The sequence below is a fragment of the Triticum aestivum genome, chromosome 2D (assembly GCF_018294505.1).
Source record: "Triticum aestivum cultivar Chinese Spring chromosome 2D, IWGSC CS RefSeq v2.1, whole genome shotgun sequence".
Classification (NCBI taxonomy): Eukaryota; Viridiplantae; Streptophyta; class Magnoliopsida; order Poales; family Poaceae; genus Triticum; species Triticum aestivum.
Genome location: NC_057799.1, coordinates 212,592,521 through 212,602,520, shown reverse-complemented (window position 1 = coordinate 212,602,520; position 10,000 = coordinate 212,592,521).

Genomic DNA, 10,000 nt, shown 5'->3' with positions numbered 1-10,000 from the left:
GGTCAATCTTCCTCCCCTAACCACCTTAGGAAGCTATCGGTTTCCAACACACGTTCATTCTTTCTCTCCATGTTTCGATCTCTAAGTCTCTCAACTACACAACCCCTTTTTCCACTCTGTTACCAAATGTATTTACCTCACACAACCGCCATTGCACCCCATGCCGAGCTCTCTCTCTCTCCCCCCTCTCCCTCTCACCCTCTCGCGCTAAATACATGCATTGCCTATCTAGCCCCCCAACCTCTCGTGCGCACGCACGCATGTTGTATATCTAGGTCACTCCCTCGAGACTGTCTCACTCTTTCTTCCGCACGGCGGGCCACACTCGCTCAATCTCGCTCTCTTTATCTGAGTCTCGTTTAACCTCGTTTTGTTTCACACACAAATGATATATCTCCCTGTTCGGGCCTCGCTCGACACACTATATACTCTCTCATGCAGATTGTCTATCTAGGTCAGTCCATCCAAGCCGCCGCCACTCTTTCGACCTCATGGTGGGCTATGCTCACTCAATCTCTCTCTCTCTCTCTCCGTATGTCTCGATTGACCTCGCTCTTTCTCGGACAAAAACGATATATCACCATGTTTGAGCCCAATTCGACCTATTCACATTGTATACTCTCTCACGCACATCGTCTATCTAGGTCACTCTATCCAACCCGTCTCACTCTTTCGATCGCACGGCGACCCTATGTGATCGGTTGACCTTGCTTCCTCCCACGCACAAAATATATCTACACGTCTGTGACTGGATCATCTCTCAAGCTATATCTTACAGCCCTCACCCTTGTCAAAAAGCTCAATCGGACAATATCTCTCCAGAGCATATATATTTGTTCAATGAATGTCGGACCACACTCACTTTGTCTCTCTATCTATATGTCTCTCAATTGACCTCGCTTTCTCACACCGTATCTTCCACGCGTTGAAGCTACTACCTCTCCATCACTCGCAAAGCCAGAGCTATTTACATTACGAGGGGCACTCCAACCTTGGATTAATTTGTGTAGGCATTTATTTCGGTCGGTTTAGATTATATTTTCGTAGCATTCGGCCCACAACTACTCCAAACACCGTTGCAACCCACGCAACTCCCCTAGTTGATTTCCCTCTGGATCGGTCATCGCTCTCTCGCACGTCATTTCTCGCCTTCAACGTTGCACCATGGTATTATTGAAAAAACTATGTTGTTCTCTTTAATTATTATAAATAAGCTACAAAACTACACACCGATAGTCCACTTGGAATGGAACAAATTTCGACCCACAAATTAAAGTGCTACAAACTACACACCGAGGGGCCCACATGTCATGAAACAAATTTGGACCCATATACAAATTAAAAAATAAAGGACGAGGATCGAACATGCGACCGGGCCTTCAAGCCGCACGTCAATAGGCAACATACGTAGAATAGCAATGTTTGTTGTGCCCCCTTTGTTCACATAATGTTTTTATATTACCACAGCCTAATTAATGGATAACATGTAATATTATTTTTAGTAGTATTCACCTTCACTTACCGGTGGGTTCCATGTGTGCTCTCTCTCCCCCCCCCCCCTTCTGCGTTTAGACGCACAAGCAAACAGGAAGAACTCGCGGGCGATGTTGCTGTTGACCATATCTGGACGCGTTCATAAGTCACGATACCAGTTTCACGTACTAGCAGCACTAGTCAGTGTGTACGTGCAATGCACGTTAATTTGGAAGTATATTAAGTGCATGCGGATATTAACTACTAGGATATTATTTGCGTGTTGTCATGTGATTCACACTATTTTTGGCATGAAATTAACTGCACGCTAAACGTGTTGAGCGCTCGACATTGAAGCAGTCTAGGTCGTTGGATGACAAGGAATACATGTGGCTTGATGAAGTTTTATATTTAATTTGATACGGCTCTAGCAGAACATTCAATCGATCAAACCATACATTTCGTTCAGTCTGACTCCGACTTTAAATTATATGACGATCTATATAAAATAAATGGAAATGACAAACGTTCGGATTTTAAGCATGGCAATCCGAACGTTTTTCATGGCAAATTTAGATTACGCGGCGGTGGCGGGGGCGTCTCGCGGTGGGAAGCGGCTCCTCTGCCGTGCTCTGTGTGTCGTCGGGCCAATGACCGACGGCGACGGTGGTGTCTTGCGCCATTGTTGGCGTACTCCTGGACGTTGGCCTAGCTTCAAGGAAGGCCAAAATGTTCTGGACTTCGGAGCGAGCCAACTGGCGGGAGGAGGCGACTAGCGTTGGTGCAAGGAAGCGGTCGACGGCGGCCATCCATGCCGCTGAGGGGGGCACTGGCACCCGCGCGGGGACAGGCGCTGTCAATGGCGCGGCGGAGACATTCGTGTGCATGGGCACCGGCACGGGCGCGCACGTCAGTGCACGCGCAGGCGCATGCGCTGGCAGGTGCACGGGCACCGGCACGGGCGTGCGCGTTAGTGCACGCGCAGGCGCATGCGCTGGCAGGTGCACGGGCACGTGAAAGTCGGCGGGGACCTCGTGGAACCCCGTGGGATCAAGCTCGGCGACAATGTGTGGCTCCCATCCCATCAATGCCACGGGGATGGGTGCTGGCGCAATCAGGGCGACGTGAGCCAGAACGGGAGCGGGGACAGGGGCGGCGTCTTCCCGCAAGGCCAGTTCAAGCTCGTCCCAAAGCGCCTTATGTTCTTGAGACTCCGGCTCGGTGTCTTCCTCAGGAAACTGGAACACTAAGGGCAGACCATCGTGATGCGGCATGGCGTACGTTTAGGTCAGGCTAGTTGGAGGTAGACGACAGGAGAATCGGAGAGGAAGAGAGAGGATTGTAGCGATACCGGGTAGTGTGGGGTTGATTTTAAACTGCGGCACCGGCGACATTAAAAGTGGGAGCAATTGGGACGACGGTGGGCGGCGGAGCCTAGTCAAAGGGCTCGCCTCCCGGTGAGCCTGCACAGCGGTCTGCTCGCATGCCTCCCTGACAGCCAGCGCAGCGGTCTGCTCGCACGCCTCCCGTCAACTCACACGCTTGCTCGGACGGCACCTGCCGATGAGAAGCGGGGACTCGTGGCGGCACGTAAACGCCCATGGTTTCAATAGTGAAAGCGTTCGCCTTAACGTCATGGTCTTTGTTCCAAAATACCTTGGCTCTTCATTTGTGCAACTTGTCATAAGCAGCTTGTCTCAAATTGAAGAAAAAACTTACGAAGTAATATTTGTGCCTTATCACGTGACCATGCTTGGTTTCAAGAATTTATGCTCACTTTTGGATTTTCTGAAATTCAAGATCCAAGATTCGAAACAATATCATAACCTGCATCATGCAATAAATTTTCAAGCCATACATCTGTCCTGTTGTATTTATTAAGAAAGGATTTGGTCAAACATTTTGCTTAGTTAGACTTCAGACAAGTTATATATGCAGAGTAAAAGGATAATCCCTCCGTACCAGTGCATTTCCTGATATATTAACTCAAGTACTAGGCACGAACAAACGGGCTCAATTCTGTGCTCATCCTGGTGTAGTAGTAGTAGTAGTAGTAGTAGTACTAGGCAATGCAGTTGACGGGTGACCTTGACGAGCTGCGACCGATGGAATTGAACCGTGCTTGGCACGGTAGGTAACGTTGTCTAGTTACTAAAGCATCCCTCCGTTGTTCATCGGTAGTCATTATGGACCGGGGTCATGAGGGGAATTTCCTAGGGCTGGAATTCTAGCCGCCAGATATTTCGACTTGAAACGCTGAGGCTCGACTGGTTGGGGTTGCCTAATGTTCGTACCACGCACGCCACCGAAGGACACGAGCCCGGTTTTTTTTAGGATCAACACGAGCCAAGGTCTCTGGTACGCCGTTGGGTCCTACCATTCGAGAATACGAAAGGAACCTTTTAAATTGCCGAACGAATCTATGTGTATTACGATACCCGTATTTTCCTTGCAAATACTAATCTCAACATGGTAATTGATTTATGACGAGTTGTTGAATTAGAGTGAGTTTGTGATATAGTGATCTCAACGTGGATTTCACATTTCATGGTATCGCTAGTAAGTTTTCCAATGCAAATTCAAATTTAAAAGATGAACAATATGGAGGTGAGAAAACTTTGTATGTATCAAGCATATGACCACACACACACACACACACAGAGACACACACGCACGAACACAACAACAATCCAATAAGTATAGTGCATCCATTTTTCCAAACCATGCATGTATGACACGTATTCAAAAATACTCCTTCTATTCCTAAATATTAGTCTTTTAGAGAGTTCAACAAGTGACTACATACGGAGCAAAATGAGTGAATCTAGACTCTAAAATATGTCTATATACATCCGTATGTGCCAGTCCATTTGAAGCCTCTAAAAAGACTAATATTTAGGAACGAAGGGAGTAAAATGTAAGACATCCATGGTCCTCAGTTCAATATTTAAAATGAACATGAAACTGAAACATGAATATTAAGTCTAGTACTACAGTACATGCAAATGTTGTGTTTAGGCGGAGTTATGATTGTCGGGGGTCAACCCCTCGACCTTAGATAAAATTGTGGAGCTCTGTTTAGGGTTATTTAGATTATATTTGTCCCCACCCTCCAAACAACCGATTGGTTGTGCACCCCCCACCCCTCCTCCCCGGGAGAATATCATGTCCCCCCATACCTTAGATGCTATATGCCGATACGAGTTGCTTGGAGCTTGTAGATTTGAGATATAGCAGCTCACATGATGTGTCTTAATATTTTTGCAGGAAACCTTGATGAGTTTGAGAATTGCACACAATTTGTACAAAAACTACTTAGATGCCCTTTGATCCCATATCCAACGACCTCAAAGCTCGTATCACCGTAGCATCTAAGATGAAGGAGGACATCATATTCTCCTGTATGTAAGAATATCATGTGCTACCACACCTTAGATGCTTTGGTGATACAAGCTCTTCGGAGGCGTTGGATTTGTGACCCAACACCTCCTCGGTGGTTCGAATGGTTTTTTGCAGAAAAGCCCCAAAAGAGTTCGACCACTGCTTACAACCACAAAGACTGCTCAGATGCCATTGGATCTCAGATCAAACGACCTCCAAGCTCGTATCACCATAGCATCCAAGCTGCGATAGCACCTTATGTTTTCTCGCACGGGAGAGTATGAGGTGCTCCCGCACCGTAGATTCTATGGTGATACGAGTTCACTGAGATTTAACGGCCAACGGTAGGAGGTTTGAACGTTTTTGCAATATACGGCTGATAGAGTTCGGGAAATGCACATAAAGTACAAGTACTACACATGTGCCATCTAATCACTGATCATACGACCTAGATGCTCCTATCACCGTAGCGGGTAATTAAGCTACGGGGAGCACCTAATATGAGCACCGGGGAGCCTTTGGATCAAAGATGCAGCGGCACACACGAGACCTGAATGTTTTATTTGCAAAAAAACCTTTGGAGAGTTTGGAAATTGCGCATAATTACAAAGGCTACTCCCAAGCCATTGGATCTCACATCCAACGGTGTAAAAACTCGTATCACCGTAGTATCTAAGCTGCGGGGTGGATGTGATATTCTATGCCGCTGTCATTTTTGTTCGTAAACTTGCAAAATACGTGTAACTCGTGCCGTTACTTGTCTAACCACGCAAAGTGTTTGTTCAAAGAAACCATCTACACTGAAATATCGGAACAACACACGGGGGTCCCACTTGTCATTAATCAAATTTGGACCTAAAACTAACAAATCTGAAAGACGAGATTCGAACTGGCAACCTGGACTACAAAGCATAAGTCGATAGCCTGAAAAAACGAACGGTTGTTGGCTTTGTCCCATAACTTGATTTTATACAGTACTTGCGTTGAGTAGAGTAGACGGAGTGCCTCGTCAACACATGCATGACCGTTGTCTCACTTACTGGTGGGTCCCAGGTCTGCGATCTCAATCTCTCTTCTCTCCATCGTCTAACCTTTGCACGGGCACACACGAAGAGCGGCGCTAGCTTGCTGTGGTGTTATTACAACCAAAAAAAAGCTTGGAAAATAGAAGAATCGCCTAGAACAAGAGACGTTGTGGCTGGTCGAGACGGAGCTAACCACATCTATCCTCCGTGCCACGTTTGCATGATGAAGCTGTGTGGCTAGTGGGGTGTTTTCGACCGACTGGCTGGGTCCCGAGGTCGAACCATAGGTACTACGTCTGATACAGTATATTTTTACACGCACATTTTTCCTCCGTGTCGAGACGTGGCACACCCTACCGCACGGTTTCGGGGTCCTCCCGGGTGGTGGACGCATATATTCTTCCTGACGTGGGATGCCCTACCGCGCGTTTTCTGGGTCCTCCTCGGTCGTAGCGCCGAAGCAAGTAAAGGAGTCGTCAAATCACGAAAGACCACCTTTCCCGCCGAGTACATCAGTGAAGCACGGTGGCTAGCTAGTAGGGCTAGTTCGACCGATTAGCTAGGCCACCGCCACATTTGTTTTTTCACCCCTTTTTTTATCTACTTGCTGGTAGGTAAATTTAAATATCCACCGCGGCGTTGCTCTCGTGTTTGGGTGCGGCAGGATTTTTAATTTTTTGGATTGACGGGAGGAGGCGCGCCAGGATTTTTAATTTTTTGATTGACAGGAGCGGGCGCGGCAGCAATTAGTCACGATGACTCCGCCTGTAAAAACCCACTACTCCCTGATGTGAGAAGTCGTCGACTGGTGTTTTACCGTGGTGAAAACAAAAAGATTCCTCGCTCCCTCCACCTTCCCGTAGATTGCATTGCCTTTCAGCCGTTTCGCCCCCTTTGCTTCCTCTCCCGATTGCTTCTACCTGGTACCATGGTGGCGCAGCAGATCACGGAGTCCGAGGTGAGGCGCCTGACACAGGAGCTCCATGCCAAGGATGCGGAGCTCAGGGCCAAAGACGTGGAGCTCCGTGAGCTCAAGGAGGAGAGGAGTGCCATGCTCCTCCGTTATGTGCGGGAGTTCACGGAGCTTCAAAAGCGGCAGGCGTCCACCACAAAGATGCTCGAGGCGTCGGCGGCGTTGCTGCAGAAAGCGGGAGATACGATAGGCCGTCAGGGGAGCCGGCTGGAGCACGAGCGGGCCGATCGTGACGAGGTCCAGGATCGCCTCAGCCAATTGGTGAACCAAGATGCCACGCACGTGTTGCGGCTGCGCGATGCCTACCGTCGTGCCAGCGCGTTGATGCCGGCCGTCGGGCTAAACCCGTTCGACCACCCGGTCGACTTCAACGAGCTGCGGCTTCCTGACCTGGTCTCCTTCTTCACCTATATCTCTGAGGAGCTGAGCCATCTCCGCGTGATGGCGGGGGCTGAGCTAGACAAGGAGGGGTTGCGGGCTGCCATCGCTGTTGCCGGGCGAATCCTTTCAGGGCTCCGTCACCGAAATCCATTCGTGCCATTGGACGCCGTCTTTGACGAGCTGGCTCTCGTCGACCGGGAGCGGGCTCTGCGGGCGGTTGCACCCTGCATCACCAACGTCGTGCGCCTCGAGAAGCAGAGGGACTTCAGTGGTGTTTAGGCGCCCTCTGCATGGGCATGTCCATGTCTCGGTGCAACATGAGCGTTGGATCAAACTCAGACGGTGCAGATCAGTCACCGTAGCACAAAGCGTGTGGGTGTGTTTGGTTGCATTCTCATCTCAATATAGTTGTTTCCTCTTCGTGTATTTTTGTCAACCTACTAGTGTGGACTCATCCACCCTTCATGCACTCTGCCAAACACCCAAAAGTGGGTCGAGAAAGGAACTTTTGCTCCCATCCCGTGCACCCTTCATACACCCTACCTAACACTATTCGTGCTTCATATGGTTCATGTTTCGTGGAGTACTGTAGCACCGTACACTCCGTGCGCTGTGGACCTGGTTCTGTTAACATTGATCTCACCGTTCATTCTCGATCGGACAGTCGAAAAAGCGGTACTATGTTACATATAGGGGTAGTTGACATGCGCACAACATCATTTGTTATCGTTATATCTTACTACACTAGCAACAAGATTGTGTAGTACTGACGTATGAACCACTGCACATGCCTAGTAGTAGGAGCACTGTGTATGTTCAAGTGGCTGCCGTGTTTCGCACTCCTCCGTCGTAAGAGTGGAAACGCTTGCTGTAATCATTTTTTTTCTTCAGAAAAACAGTGGACACGCTCTACCGTGCGGATCCTCCTCCAGCCATGCACTAAATTACTCACTTTTGCCGACGTGTGGGACAGCCAGCACCTGGGTCCACCAGCCATGCACTAAATTACTCCGTAGTAGAGTGACGGTAGACTACCCCGATCGAACCGCCGCAGTAATGCCCAATGAGCCGTCAAATCACAAAACCCCCTCCTTTCCAGCAGTAAGTTGGACGGACGAAGCAACCATCATTTCACTCTTCTCTCTCAGCTTCCTCTCTTGAAGAAAACCCCCACTCGCTTCGCTTCTCCCTCATCTCGTACCTCCTTTCACTCTTCTCTCTCAGCTTCCTCTCTTGGATGGACGCCGGAGCACCGGCCGACGTGATGTCTATGGCTCTGGCCAAAACCGTCGAGGCTCATGGTACGAAGAAGCGCAAGCACCCCGCCGAGACTACCGCAGACAAGCTCAAAGCCATCGCCCTGTCCAAGCCCCCCTCTCCGGGATCCCTCATTAAGCAAGTCCAGGTAATGTCTCTTGTTGACGATCTTTTTCTCGATCTTGATCGTGTTTTTTCATCTAACACGCAGTACTAGTACTGGTAGTACAACTTTCTGGGTGATCTTGCATGTGATTTTAGTGTGCCAAATGACGGTTCTAAATTCCTCTTTTGACCAAAACATGCGAGAGGTTGACACTGATTTCTTATAGATTACTTTCAACTACTCCCTCTGTCCCAAATTTCTTGTCTTAGATTTGTCTAGATACGGATGTATCTAATACTAAAATGTGACTTGATACATCCGTATCTAGACAAATCTAAGACAAGAATTTTGGGACGGAGGGAGTACTTTATGAACATCAATGCTACCTTTTAAGAGGGTATATTTTCCTAAGTAACTTGTGTTATGGATATTGCATGTAATCCCTCTGCTCTCATGCCTTTGAAGACATGTTCTAGTGTCTTTGTTCACTCATTACTCTGCGTATATGTAGTCATATATGGAGTATAATATCGAAAATCATCTTATATTTCTGAACGGAGGTAGTAATACAATATGGTTTCTGTTTGAATTAGAACCAGGTCCGTGGTGGAGATGAAGTTCACAAAGTCATGCCGTATGAACTGGAAGACCTGATGATGAGTTCTACTGCTGAATTATCCAGCTGCTGTGTCCCTGTCGCCACGTGTCCTGAACTAGTGTTTTCCTGTAGCATTGTTGTCAGGCGTGTTCTCGAGGCTGTACTTGACCACAACAATTTCCTGGCTGTGCCTTCGATTACGAATGGTGTGGTTCTTGTAAAGCTTCCCAACAAATCTGATGCGGCCTGTCTTCATCATCATGTTTATGAGTGGAAAGACCACTCTGTTAGGTTCTCCAAGGTTGACAAGATGGTGATGGTGCATGTAGACATCTCACACGACGTCCATGGCCTAGTCAGTTATGCGGGGTTCATCCTGTAGGTCGGTGGCAAGAAATAGTCTGCAGAGTTTAGTTAGTGCAACTTTGCTTGTCTGTAGTAAGTACTATTGTTCAGTACTTGATTTGTGTTTGTGAACCCTGTATTGTTTATTAGTACTGCCGCTTTTGGTGTGTGAACGGTCTATGTTAATGTCCATGTTAATGTCTGTCCACTCAATTCAGTGTGTATATTTTGAAGTATCCAGATCATATTTTTTGTGAGGACGGTTTATCAATTATGGTTACACTCCAATATCTGTATGCATTGCAAGGTTTATCGCACCCACCAGGATTTCCAGTCCCATGGATGTTCGGTCATATGATTTGTCACGGCCTTTGGACTGTCCTGCTTGTGGGAGTAGGCGGGGCCCCTGCATGCCACGCGTAGTTGGACGATCAATCTTCTGTTTAGTACTTCAACATAGT